At 39.9% G+C, this 14,392-nt stretch overlaps 1 protein-coding gene across 1 annotated transcript in view; it reads left to right on the plus strand.

Annotated features, from left to right (window-relative positions):
* The window catches only part of PCSK2 (proprotein convertase subtilisin/kexin type 2), a 264,982-nt gene that overhangs the window by 160,818 nt on the left and 89,772 nt on the right, over positions 1 to 14,392 (plus strand). The window lies entirely within an intron of this gene.

Genomic DNA, 14,392 nt, shown 5'->3' on the forward strand with positions numbered 1-14,392 from the left:
ATGTTCAAGGCGTTGAAGCTATTCTGGTATGAATATTGGACCACCCTCCCTTTTTTTCTCCACAACACCCCACAAGCATACACACACATATTCTTTCTCTAACATGTAAAGAATGTTCCAGAACACTCGGTGGAAAGGAGCCAGTCCCTGTGTAGAGGCCTGTGTGGTGACAGATGGGCACTGAGTCATTTGATACAGTCAGCACCTTGCAGGAATTCTTACCAGGCACTTTACCAACAAAAAATATATTATCTGTGAATAAAACCACGGCCAAGGCTCATAACCACTTCAATTAATCACTTACAAGCGGTCACAATGATCCTATACTACATGGCAGCTTTATTGGGGAGTTTTGATTTGTTGCTTGCTTGATTATTAATAACTCGCAAATCCATCTCTCCTCCCATGGAGAGTTGATTGTTGACTAACGAAGTATGAGAACCATGTGTTGCCTCCCACCTCTTCTCCCTGCCGTGGTTCTGATATTTCTCCATGGATTTCTGTGGAATAGCAGGAGTGTTAGTTCCCAGAATTTGTTGAGTATTTACTGTGTGCTTGGCCTTGTGTTTTATATGCATGATCACATTTAATGAGCAGGTTAAGCCAGTGAAGTGGGTACTTTCTTACCCACCTGTCACAGACGGGAAACTGAAGATCAGAGAGGCTAGTGATTTGCCTTAGCTCACACAGACAGTGAGTAGCAAAATGTGAAGTTCACCATCTGTCATGCTGCCTTCATTTAACCTGGCCCCCTCCAGTCTCCCACATCTCACCAAATGGCATCGCCATGATCACAATGACTAATGTGCTAAACGTTACCATCCTTGACTGCTCCTCCCTTCTTTTTCCCCTTGGCCACCCTATCTGCCAGCTCTGCTAGGCAACACATCTGCCCCTCTGTTCCCACCACTGGCATCCTGGACCAAGCCAGCATCACTTCCCTCCTGGACCCCACAGAAGTTTCCTGCTTCCACTCTTACCCTCTGCAATGCATTCTCCCCAAAACAAGCAGAAAGTTCGTTACAAGGAATGAAGTAGTGGAAGCCATATCATTTCCGTGCTTAAAACCAACAAGTGGCTCTCCCCCTTCCCTGTGAGACTTAGCATGTTTGCCTTTGTCCTGCTCGCTTACGATGAGCCAGACTCTACAATCCAGGATTCTCCCTAATTAAAGGCTTAGAAGACTGTTACACTAGCTCTTCCCACAGTTGAGTCCATCTCAACTTATATTGCACACCCTGTGTAGCCACTTCCTAGTTCTTAAGATAGGCTGTGGTTCTGTATTTTTCTTTTGTTGCATGTGTTCCCCCATTAGAATGTCAGCCCCAGGAGGATGAGGCCACAGGGATCTGACTTGTCTTGTTCACCTCTTTATCCTCAGCACAGCACCATGGCTGGAACCGAGTGAGTGGTCAGTAGGTATCTGTGAGATGACTGACTGGCTGAGGATTGAACACTTGGCTTTCCTTTTTTTCTTTTGCCTTCACCCTTTAATTTCTTCTGGCCATGCTTTCTCCTCACATAGCTCCTATCTCTGTCTTTTTGCTATGCTTCTCCTTATTTATACCTCAGTCAACACCAGCATTTTGTTATGAAAGAAAAGCTGTAGGTCAGTGCCACAGAGAAGACAATTTCCCCAGGAAATGAACACTTCACTACTTCTTTAGTAGCTTCTGGGGAGAAATGCTATATTTCTTCATAGCCACAACCAAAAAACAGAAAGCCTCTCTATCCAAGACTGCCTTGTCCATCCCAAGAAAACAGAGAACTACAGAAAGCAGCAGGAATGATTCCCTTGACGCTTTTAATTCATTCATTTGTGTTATATGCAATTAACAATAGGCCATCTGATTTCTCAAAGCATGCAGTTTCAAGCTGAAAAATTAACCTAGGTTATTTTCCACTCAATTAAGTATCAAAAAGATTTTGAAAAATAAAAAAAAGAAAAAGAAAGAGGAAAAAAACCAACATGAGCCTGTTCTTAACTAATGAGCTATGCTTATCCACTGTTCCACTAGAAGAGAATTTTCAAAACATGGACCCTTTAGTCACAAGTCTCTCATGAGAAACGTGGTGTTATAGTGTCACCATTATTAATATTAAACTTGATGCACCATATTTACAAATCCTTCCAAAGGGAAACAAACCTGCCCTGGAAACAATGCTTATAATTATAATCATGGATTCTATCTGTTCCTCACAGGGAATGCTTAAAATATCAATTTAAATGCAAATGAATCTTATCATTCCAAATTAGGCTCATCCCATTGTGTTGAAATTAATATAGAAAATAACACCAAACACCAAATTACAAGTAATTAATATTGACACTGTGAAAAGTACACACTCTCATTTTGATATTTGGGGAAGAAAGTCTTGTCTGTGCGTGTGCCATTGTGTCCTATAAGCAACAACTAGAACACAATACCCTCCGTGCTAGTAATCATGCAGGATTAACACAGCAAAAATCTGAGAGGGAGGACAAATGGCAATGATACATCTTAGGATCCAGTAAGCTATTCTTTGGGTCTGAGGAAAAGCACTTAAATCTGTATTTAAGTGACTACATACTATTTAAAAATAAACTATTTGAGGCCAGGCCTGGTGGCTCACACCTGTAATCCCAGCACTTTGGGAGGCCAAGGTGAGTGGATCACCTGAGGTCAGGAGTTTGAGACCAGCCTGACCAACATGGTGAAACTCCATATCTACTAAAAAAAAAATACAAAATTAGCCGGGCATGGTGTCACATGCCTGTAATCCCAGCTACTTGGGAGGCTGAGGCAGGAGAATTGCTTGAACCCAGGAGGTGGAGGTTGCAGTGAGCTGAGATCACGCCATTGCACTCCAGCCTCCACAACAAGAGGGAAACTCTGTCTCAATCAATCAATCAATCAATCAATCATTTGAGTCTTAAAAATTAAAATATTTTTCATAGGCTGAACATGGCAGCCCATCCCTATAATCCCAGCACTTTGGGAGACTAGGGTGGGAGTATTGCTTGAGCCAGGAGTTTGAGACCAGCCTGAGTAACATGGCAAAACTCTGTCGCTACAAAAAAATTAAAAATTAGCTGGGCATGGTGGTGCATCTGTAGTCCCACCTACTCAAGAGGCTGAGATGGGAGGATCTATTGAGCCTAAGTGGAAGCTACAGTGAGCCACAATCACACCACTGCGCTCCAGCCTGGGTGACAGAGCGCGACCCTGACTCAAAAAAACAAGAAAAAATATTTCTCTTAAATGCAAAGGCAAAGAGGACCTTTGTCTCCTCTGTACCTAACGTAAGGGTTGGCTAACTACACAGGTTCTGGCCACCTGTTTTTGTAAATAAAGTTTTATCAGAATGCAGCCACACTCACTTTTTTACTTGATATCTATGGTTGCCTGCATGCTCTAAGGGAAGGATGAAGTAGTTGTGACAAAGACCATATGGCCTGCAAAGCCTAAAATTTTTACTATTTGATCCTTTAAGAATAGGTCTGCTGAAATCCCCTGGTCTAATCAGTTGTGTATCAAAATGTAGGAAAATGGTTTTGTTAGAAACTTAAGTCCAGAGAGCTTCAAAACAGGCTCCAGTGACAGCTGTAGCACCTTCTAGCAGTGTGACATCTGGAAAACTGCTAAATGTCTTGGGGGCATAGCACCCTCATTTGAGAGCTGAGAAAATTGAACTCTTGTCTGTTGTAACTCTAAAATCTTATGAAACTCTCCTCCCCTCCAATAAAATCCCTGATTAAGAAACAAAAGCTGAATTCGTTTTGTTAAGGAAATGGAATCGTCAAGTAGTTTGAATCTAGTTAATTTGCTTTTGAGAATGACAGACATTAAGTCAAAGTGATGCTCCTTTTCCATGCATGATGCTGTATACACTAATCACTGGGGCTGAGTGATTTCAAAGAGTTTTGCATTCATTTACTGTCTTAGCTGGGATTCCTCCAAAAGCTGACTGTGAGACATGGATCCACAAACCAGCATTTTATTTGGAATTTGGTCCCAGGAAGCACAGGTAGGGGAGCAGGGGAGTGAAAAAGGGAAGGAAGTCAATACAGGGTGTGCACAAGTGAGTCCCACTGTGGGCAACAGGAGCTCAGTTCTGCTAAGTACCCCTAGAACATGAGTTAGAACACATGAGGGAGAAAGAGTATGAGTATGAACACACCAACTCCTATCCATCATTGGTTGATGATTAATATCAGGATGGAGAGAGGAACAATTTCCTATACTTCTAAGCTGCCATATTATCGGTGAATTTGACTCCAGAGATAAAGAGATAAAATGCTGACAGATGGAAGTTGTGTCAATGTACACTGACATGCTCAAAGCAAGGAGTTATTATGGATGGGGCATCTAATAGCATCTAGGACACTTACAAAATCAGAGGTCTCCAATCACACATCCCTATTTGTAAAAAAATTTTAAGTAGGCTCTCCTAATACATGTATAGCTATTTATTCAGACAGTATATGTATGTACTACTATCAATGGGCTATGTACATTATAAAGCATATCCAAGAAAGAAAATTTTAAAGGATAAAATATAAATAAATATTAAATGTTAAAATGCACACTCATGTTCATGGCAGCATTATTCGCAATAGCCAAGAAGTATAAGCAACCCAAATATCAATCAATCAATGGATGAATGGAGAAGCAAAATGTATTACATTCATATAATGGAATATTATTCAGCCTTTTTATCAGCTTAAGATCCTAAGGTCCTAAGATTATTTATTCAGAATTTCAGGAAGGAAATTCTGTTACTTGCAGCAACAGGGATGAACTTTGAGGACATTACACTAAATGAAATAAGCTAGTCATAAAAAGACAAATATTCTTCTGATCCCACTTATATGAGGTATCTAGAGTAATCAAATTCATAGAGACAAAATGTGGAAAGGTGGTTGCCAGGGTCTGGGTTGAGGGGGAAAATAGGGAGTTATTGTTTAACGGGTATAGAGTTTTAGTTTTGCAAGATGAAAAAGTTCTGGAGATTGTTTGCACAGGTACTTAACATTACTGAACTGTACACTTAAAAATGGCTAAGATGATGAATTTTATGTTACATATTTTTTACCACTATTACTATGAATACATCGTTTTTTAAATCAAGGTAAAACAAGGCTTAAAAGATTTCCTCCCAACACTCCAATGGATCATCCAGCACATCCTCCCAAGTGAGCACAATCCGCTTTTGAGAACTTTGCACTAAATACCTAGTCTGTAGCCCTGTCCTCAGTGTAATCGGCAAAAGATTCTGTATTAAAACATAAAATCCTCTGTCCAGCTAGATGTTAAGATTTCTGTCTTTAAGGGAGATAAAACAGAATAATAGGAATGGCACCAATAAGGATCATGCAGACAGGTAGATCTGGGTCCAATCCTGCCTCTATATTTAGTTACTGTGATTTGAAACAAGTTAATTAACCTCTCTGTTGTACATGTTGTACATTCCTGAGATATAAAAGGATAGAAATATGCCTTCATGTTTTCATTCAACACCTAGTTATTGAGTGCGGTGCTACACCAGGAACTGTAGCATATTAGTTACCTATTGCTGCATCTCGGATTACCCCCAAAACATGGCAGCATAAAACAAAATATATATATATATTTTGTTTCACACCATTTTTATGAGTCACAAATTCAAGGGCAGTTTGGCTGGGTGGCTCCGTGTTTCTCGTGAGGTTGCAGTCAGCATGTTGGCCATGACTGCAGTCAACTGAAGGCTCAACCAGGGCTGGAGGATCCACTTGCAAGATGGTTCACGTGGTGGCTGTTGGCAGGAGGCCTCAGTTCCTCCTTGCACGTGGCTCTCCACAAACTGCTTGAGAATCCTCACGACATGACAGCTGACTTCACCCAGAGCAAGCAATTTCAGAGAGGGACCAAAATGGAAGCTACGATATCTTTTGCGATCTAGCCTCAGAAATCACACACCACAATTTTGAAATGTCCTATTGGTTATATGGGTCAGCCTTGTTCATTGTAGGGGACTGTATACAAGGTCATGAATTTCAGGAAGCAAGAATCACTAGGATCCCAACTGGGAGGCGGGGACAAGTGGCTGAATAGAGCAGACATAGTTTCTACCCTCAAGGACCTTAGCAACTAGAGGGTAAAATAGACTCCAAATAAATAACTACAGAAACAATTATGATCTAGGTGCTTTGCTACAGTGGAAGAGTACTCGGTGCTATAAATGTGTTTAACATGGAGAACCAGATCCGGGCTGCCAGTTAAGGGAAGTTTTCGCTAGAGGTTATCCCTATGCTGATACCTTAAGAATGAGGAGGAGTTAGCCAGGAATCTGGAAGCAGATGGAACAGCTTGTGCAAAGACCCTGAGGCAGGAACATGCTCAGCCCTTTCAAGGATCTGAAGAAGGCCAGTGTGTGTGTGCTGGGGGAAAGAAGTATATCAGTACAGGAAGGAAAAACATGGCGTGAGATGACATTGGAGAAGTAGAAAGAGAGCCGACTGTATAAATTTCGTGAGCCATGAGGATTCATAACTTCACCCTAGGAGCAAAGGGAACCTTCAGGGTGGCGGGGAGGAGGAATAATATGCCTGGATTTGGCATTTTTCAAAGATTTGCCTGCTAGAGAGACAGACTGGGAGTGAACAAGAAAGGAGGCAGGGAGAGCAGATGAGGGCTTTTCTAGGAGAAAGATTATTTGCCAAAGAGCTGTTATGGTTAAAAGAAAGATAGAGAGAGAGAAAGAATGTAGTTAAAGCACCCTGAACTTCAGAGGTGCTCCCAAAATAGTCTTTCTCTCTTCCTCTTAAAACAGAAACCTTCAGGGACACCTAAAATAAGATGATATCTGCAAAACATATATCTCTTAAAAAAGCAGACAAAAACACAATCACTTAGCGCGGGCCTCATTAGGCACCTCATAAGTTCATAGGGTCCTGAAGGAGTCTTGTGCACAGGAAATTCAGGAGGGGAGTCAGCAGTGAGCTTAAAGCCTCGCTCCACCACCAGCAGGAACCCAGACTGACCCACAGAGAGCACTGAATAGCATTTATGATGCTTAATCAGAAAGCATGCAGCTTTGATCTGGAAATTAATTGGATGCTCGGATTTTTCACACATCATGGAGAGTTAGATGTTACAAAGATTTTGACAGGAATATATTTAGTAACAGTATCACTGATGTTCAGTCTCAAGCAGGGGCCTGTATCTACTCTGGGGCTCATTATATTCTGAGTGACAACGGGTGCTTAGTAAATCTCCTTTGATTATGATGATCAACCAAGTCACTCAGAGTTTCTTTAATAGATAATGAGAAATTGTACTAGAGTTGGGGTTTTCTAAATATGAAATCAAACTGCAATTCTCATGACCCACTGTGCTTTTATTTATTTAATCATTTTTACTTAACTGACTCATTATTTTAATAGGTAGTTTTAAAAGTTAACTGTACATTACCACCATAAATGGAAAATCTCACTTGCCATATAAATAAGACAATCATAAAAATAGATACTGTCTACCCCTAAAATCCGCCATGTACAGCTCAGAATGGGCACAGCACACCCTGAGAACTGCTGGACCTGGATGTGCTTGTAGTCAAGGGTCTTGGAAGGAACAGCCATGGTCATCAGTTCACACAGCCAGGATACGGGGAATATGCCCTTATGTGACATAGGGCATATATGATATAGGGTATATGTCCACACATTCCAGTATCGATATAGGGAGAGAATGGTGGAGAGAGAAAGGGAGATCTCTCAAATTAACAACAATGAATACAGACTGAACCTGAAGAAACAGATGCTCTTTGGTTCATGGAAAGGGTGTGAACAGATGCTAAGGCCTGAACACTGCTCAGACTTTGCAGCTTCAGGGACCATCGGCTAAGAGACTTGTCTTCTGGACTTACCGCCTGGGGTAGGGACCAGGGCTCATTTATCTTATCTCTCTAATCTGGGGAGCTGTGAGGACTAGAATGGGTAAGGGTTCAGTACAGGGTTTACAGCTGATGAAAGGTCCCTGTAGCATTTCCTTTATAGGAAAATCCTATGGATGTACTTAAAGATAGGTATTTGTGAGGGTGAAACCTACCTACAACCTCTTACACTGTTAGTGCAAATGTCAAATGGTGCAATCCCTTTGGAAAAAGTTTGGCAGTTTCTTGTAATGTTAAACACACACTTAGCATACAACCAGCAATCCCACTCCTAAGTATGTACTCAAGAGAAACAAAAACATATGTTTATAAAATGGCATATACATAGCAGCTTTATATTTGCAAAACTTGGAAATAATTCCAATGCCCGTCAACAAGTGAACGGATAAATAAAACTGTGATGTGTTTATACAGTGGAATACTATCCCACAACAAAACAAACAAACTGCTGCTGCATACAGTACAATAGGCAAATCTCCAAATGTTGTTAGCTACCAACAAAGACAAATGCAAGAGTACATACTCTCTGGTTCCATTTACATGAAGCTCTAAAGCCGGCAGAATTCAGATATAGCGACAGAGATCAGAACAGTGGTTGCCTAAGGTAGGTGAAGTTTAACTGAGAAGGGCATCATATGGTGAGACAACTCCTCAAGGTGATGACAGTGTCCACTATCTTGATTGGCATGATGGTGACTCAGGTTTACATACCGCTAAGATGCAGCATGCATGCTTAAGATCATATATGCTACTGTAAATTATATCTCAATTAAAAAACATGATTTAAAGAACAACCTATAAGCAAAAGAGCCAGTTTAAAAATCAGTTACCACCAAAAATGCCCTGTGAATGTGGGAAGAATGAGTGGAGAAGCCTGCCCATGTCTTGCCTCAGAATTTTCACTGCCCACCTGCTCACCTCCCTAGGTTGTCTCAGGCATAAACGAAGATGATAGATGTCAAGGCACTTGGAAACTCTCCAATCGCTGTACACTCCAAAATGGGTATAGTTTAATCATTTGTACTAATTTCTTAGAAATGCATGACTCTTTTTTCCTTATTTGCCTTTTTAATATAGAATCAAGGCTTGCTCATCATCAAAAAGATTCAAACATTACAGAAGTGTAGATAAAATAAAAACTGCAATTTCCCTTCTCTCTCCTCTCCTTTTCCTCCTCTATACAACCCACTCACTTTCCAATTTTGGTGACGTGGCAGTTCTGCGTGGATCCTTCCAGATTTTTTTCTCCCCCAACTGCAATCATACAGTACACCGTATCATGCAACCTGCTCTTTTATTTAACAACATATTCTCTCCAACAGTGTGGATATGCCGTCATTTGTTTAACCAAGCCCCTAATGATTGACATTTTGGGTTTCCCCTAAAGTTTTGCTATTATAAACTACAAGACGAATGTGTTTCCTTGATCTTCTTCAAATCCTTGTGTGAATATCCCTTTAGAATAAGTTCTTAGAAGTGAAATTTCTGAGTCAAGTAGTACATGCAATATTAATTTTAATAAACCTTATCAAATTATTCTCTGAAAAGATTGAATCAATGCATAGTCCTCCCAGGAGAATCCCTTCTCATTTTGATCTCAAAGACAGGAAAAATAAAGTTGAGAGAATGTTGAAATATTCAAAGATTCTCCGATGCCCTTGAAAAGCAGAAGTGGAGCTGACATCAACATGGCCTTATTTTCACTGCTGACTTGAAACTTCCATAATGAGGAAATAAAACACATGATTTAAAAAAAATAAAAATACTCATCAATGAGATTAATGAGAGTTGAGAGCCTATGACTTGAACATTTGCTGGTTAATAGATGTAGGGATGGAAACAGTGTTGTGCCAATTACTGTAATTAACCAGAAGTGAAGACGAATGGAAGGGAGCCTCTTCTGCCCGCCAAGCTTCAACTTAAATGCTGAGTCATGAGCTACTGTTGCAGGCTGGAAGGCCAAGACCTGGGCTAGTGCTGGGAAAAGGAAGTAGCTCTTATTCTCCCAAATGTGTGCTGGGTGCTCAGAAACAGAGACAGTGGGACCCCATCTCTACAAAAATAAAAATTTAAACATTAGCTATGTATGGCGAGAGGTGCCTGTAGTCCCAGCTACTCAGGAGACTGAGGTAAGAGGATTAGTTGAGTCCAGGAGATCAAGGCTGCAGTGAGCTATGATTACACCACTGCACTCCAGCCTGAGTGACAGAGTGATACCATGTGAAAGAAAGAAAAAAAGAAAGAGAGAGAGAAAGGAAGGAAGGAGGGGAAGGGGAAGGGAAGGGGAGGAAGGAAAGGAAGGAAGGGAAGGGAAGGAAGGAAAGGAAAGAGAAGCCGTCCTGTCAAGGAGTCCCAAATATCCCCTGTCTCATGTAACTCATCCTTCAGGAAATAGCACACTTTCCAACTAACACAGTTAGGCTATATCCCCCAAGGTATTATGTGTTTCCTTGAATGGAGTCAAACTCTTTCCAAACTCAAGAGAATATGGCCCTGAAGGAAACTACGCCTGCTCCTGTGATGAAATGACCTAACAGGAAAAGCACTCAGCATCTTGCTGACAAGTCAGGAAGAACTCACAACCTGCCCAGTGGTCATTTTAGTCAATTTTGGGGGGAAACAGTTCTTTTGAATAGGCCTCCTAAAAAAGGCTTGAAAGAAAAGTTAGTACATTCCAAAGCTGTGATTAGAAATCATCTGTAATTCTCTACCAGGAGAAGAGCACTTTATTATTACTTAAAATTACTCTAGCCCAATAGCCAATTGCTATATTTTATGTTAACTTTTATTTACAGGAAGTACAATGTATTCCTTTTGGTGCACTGTTCCGTGAGTTTTGACAAAAGTTCATACAGTCAAGAGGCAGAACATCCCCATCACCCAAAAAACTTTCCTCCTGTGCCCTTTTTCCCACTCGCAGTCCTGGCAACCACAGATCTGCTTTTTATCCCTACAGTTTTGTCTCTTCTAGAATGTTATACAAATGGAATCGTACAGTATACAGCCTTTGAGTCTGGCTTTTTCAAGCATTTATTCTTTATCAATGTGGTTGCATATATCAATAACATGTTCTTTTTTATTGTTGTGTAGCATTCCCTTGTGTGATGTACCACAATGTGTTTATCTGTTTTCCAGTCTGGGAACATTTGGATAACTTTCAATTTGGACAATTATAAATAAAATCGTTATATACATCCACACACAGATTTTTGTATAGAATTTAGATGTCCTCTGTCTTGGGATTGAGGGGCTCTATGGTAAACCAACTGCTATTTAATGTCTAGAAAATGTGACAGTCCTCAGAGTCATGGAGCCTAGAAACAGTGCAGTTGTCCCTGGAGTTCAGAATGCTTTACTCTGTAAATATCATTCTTACTTGGATAGTCTTGGTCTGTGAGTAAATGGGCTATGATAGGCATTGTGTAGCTGTTCATCCCAGCTCTGTCCCCAGAATCAGATAAGGACTCAGGCTGTGAACTCTGATGCCTTCTGTCTCCAATGAGACCAGAACATCACCTGCCCGTTTTTATTTTAGGTCTCGTGTCAAGCTAAGCTAAGATAGTTCATTCCTTTTTCCTTTCCTATCAAATTTTGTATCTTAAAAGTTTCAAAAAGATTTATAAGCAAGTATATCTTGAGATTTTTAACTGAATGAAATAAATTTAAATAAAATTCTGAGTATTTTTCCATTTGATTTTTTGGAAAATATATGCAGTTCCCAAATTTGAACAATAAATGTGCATTTATAATGTAAGATTATGCGCCCAGAAAGCTAAAAAAAAGTTAGAATTATCATAATTGCATAATCCCTATTATACTTCAACTCTTAGACATAATTTTTAATCATTTAACTTCAAAAAGATGAATATTTTTAAATTTTTTTCTTTTTTTTCAATCACTATTGAGCATAGTTGAGTTAAATCCAGTAAGTATTCTGTTGGGGCTAAAGATTTTCTGTTCAAAGCACACCTAATGATTTCTCTCTTGTTTCAATTGTATTAAATTTATGAGACCTCTATTTTATCTCTAGTGTCAGTTTATTTTATTTCCATTTTCCACTTGTTTTCCTAAAATAACAACAAAATGCAATTAAAATGTGTAACTAATGCTGCTTACAACACCTCCATAGCTAAATGTGGTATAAATAAAAGTGGTATGGCACTAACACATTAAAAAAGGAGGCTTGAAATATCAACATTTAATGTAAAAAAGTACAAGCACAGTCATGGAAAGCTGAATGTTTAAAGATCTGGAAACTCTTCGAAGCATGCTTGTGTTGCTCTACTGAATTCCAAAGGCAAACAGTTTTATTTTAATAATTTCGTTAGCTGGGCATGGTGACATGTGTCTGTAGTCCCAACAACCTGGGAGGTGGAGACAGGAGAATCGCATGAGCCCAGGAATTTGAATCCAGCCTGGGCAACATAGCAAGACCCTGGATCTGTTTTCTGTACCTATAGTTTTGTCTATAATAATAACAAAATAATAATAATTTTGTTAATGTTCAGAGCATGAGTGAGCTCCACCTGACAACTCTTATAATGTCAAATGATACTGACGTCAACAAAACAACTTAGACAATTCTTGAAATTTGCATATTTATCTGATACATTTGTTGAGAGTCTATTATATGCAAGTGGTATCAAGTAAAAAACCCAGTGCATATCCTTGAACCACTTGGATTGAACTGGAGGGGATGGAAAAGCGAGAGACATCTGTTTACAGCAGAGTGTCATGTGGGGAGAGGACATGTCCTTGAACCACTTGGAGCTAACTGTAGGGGATGGAAAAGTGAGGGACATCTATTCACTGCAGAGTGTCATGTGAGGAGAGGACAAGGAACAGGGAGGCACGGGGGTTGGATGAGCTCTCTTCCTGGTTCTTGAAAATGCCATGAATGATGGTGGTAGCAGGAATGGCAAACAGCACCATGAGTCAGGGACGTGTCATCTCCAAAAGGTCTAGGGCAGAGTATTACCTTCCCAAGAAACCAGTGTCCCATAATTCACCTGCTGGAACCCCTGTGCACAAAGGGATTGTGTGATTAATGTAGATTTTGGTGTTTCATCTTGTAGCAACTTAATAAGGTATGTGCCCAGCTTCCAAATGAAGGCTATAATCACTTTTCCATAGTTTATGAATTATGAAGTTGGATTCCCATCCCAAATGCTGTCCAAGTTTTTTGGCTTCAAAACCAATTAAAATGATGAATAGCTGTGAAAAAGAATCAGAAGTGCATTTAATCTTTCTTCAGAACAGTTGGGGATCAGTTCTTTTTTGTCACATTTCACATTAGCTGGGAACATAAAATTGGTCTTGTTCAAAGGTAAGATTCAAACTACTTTTTCATGAAAGAGAACCGATCTACTTAACTTTTTTTTCCCCAGCTATTATAAACACTGAGATATTTACAAAGTGCCTTGTACTTCCTTTCTGCTTATCTCCCAAGGTCACGACACTCTATTTCCATCTTCTCCTCTTAGCAATGTTATCCTAAAAAGAATCATCAAAGCAAAGATTAACCGTTACAAGAAAAAACAAATAAGCGAGAAGATTGCTGACAAGTTTTGGGGGTTGGTTTATTATGGATGCAAAAATGAGTAGAAACTCAAGTCCCTGAGTCCACCTTTCATGACGGTAATCCTGATCTTGCTATCATTTAATACAACTTAGGTCTTAATGTTCTCACTCAGTGCCGAGTGTGCTGGGATAAGCAAGGTGTTCACAGTCTTGTACATTTTTTTCTTTACTTTTTATCATAAAAATGAGCTGCAGATGTTATGCAGTGCAGAGAGAAGAGAATGCTTTCTGAGTCAGAAGGTCACATTTTTTGTACTCAACCACTTCTAGCTGGAAAACCTTGAGCAAATTATATAATCTCATGGAGACTCAGTTTTCTTATCTGTAGAATGGGGGTTATAATATTTAATTCTCAAAACTGCTGTGGGGCTCACATAAAATTAATTTGTGCTGAATTACACATATTTGTAATTTATACATAAAACTTATATGTATATGTATAATAGCAACAGACCCCGATACAGTATTTATTATTCATATACCTGTACTTTTGACAGAAGGAAAAAACATAATCTAAGATGTGTTTAAGACAAAGTTTCCAATCAATGATATTTGAACACAACAACCCCTTCGATGAGGTGACTCAGCTATCAGTGAACTCATCTTTGCTATTTTTAGAGCTGAAAAAGGAGAAGCGGGTGATACTGAAGTTGTGTAATCAGTCTCAGGGGGAGGGCTATAAACTAGTGTCTCTGTCTCTCTCAGGACATCTGGACTCAAAGGTAGTGGCCTCAACCTCGCCAGCCATTCAAAGGCAAGCAGAACGCTCACAGAGGAGGCAAGGGCAGAGAAGCTTTGAGCATCTCTACAACATCAGAGAATACCCAGTCAAAAGAGAGGGAAACACAAATTGACTTGTACCTCGTCACCTTGACAACACAAATTTAGACTCTGGCTG

The sequence above is a fragment of the Pongo pygmaeus genome, chromosome 21 (genome assembly GCF_028885625.2).
Source record: "Pongo pygmaeus isolate AG05252 chromosome 21, NHGRI_mPonPyg2-v2.0_pri, whole genome shotgun sequence".
Lineage (NCBI taxonomy): Eukaryota > Metazoa > Chordata > Mammalia > Primates > Hominidae > Pongo > Pongo pygmaeus.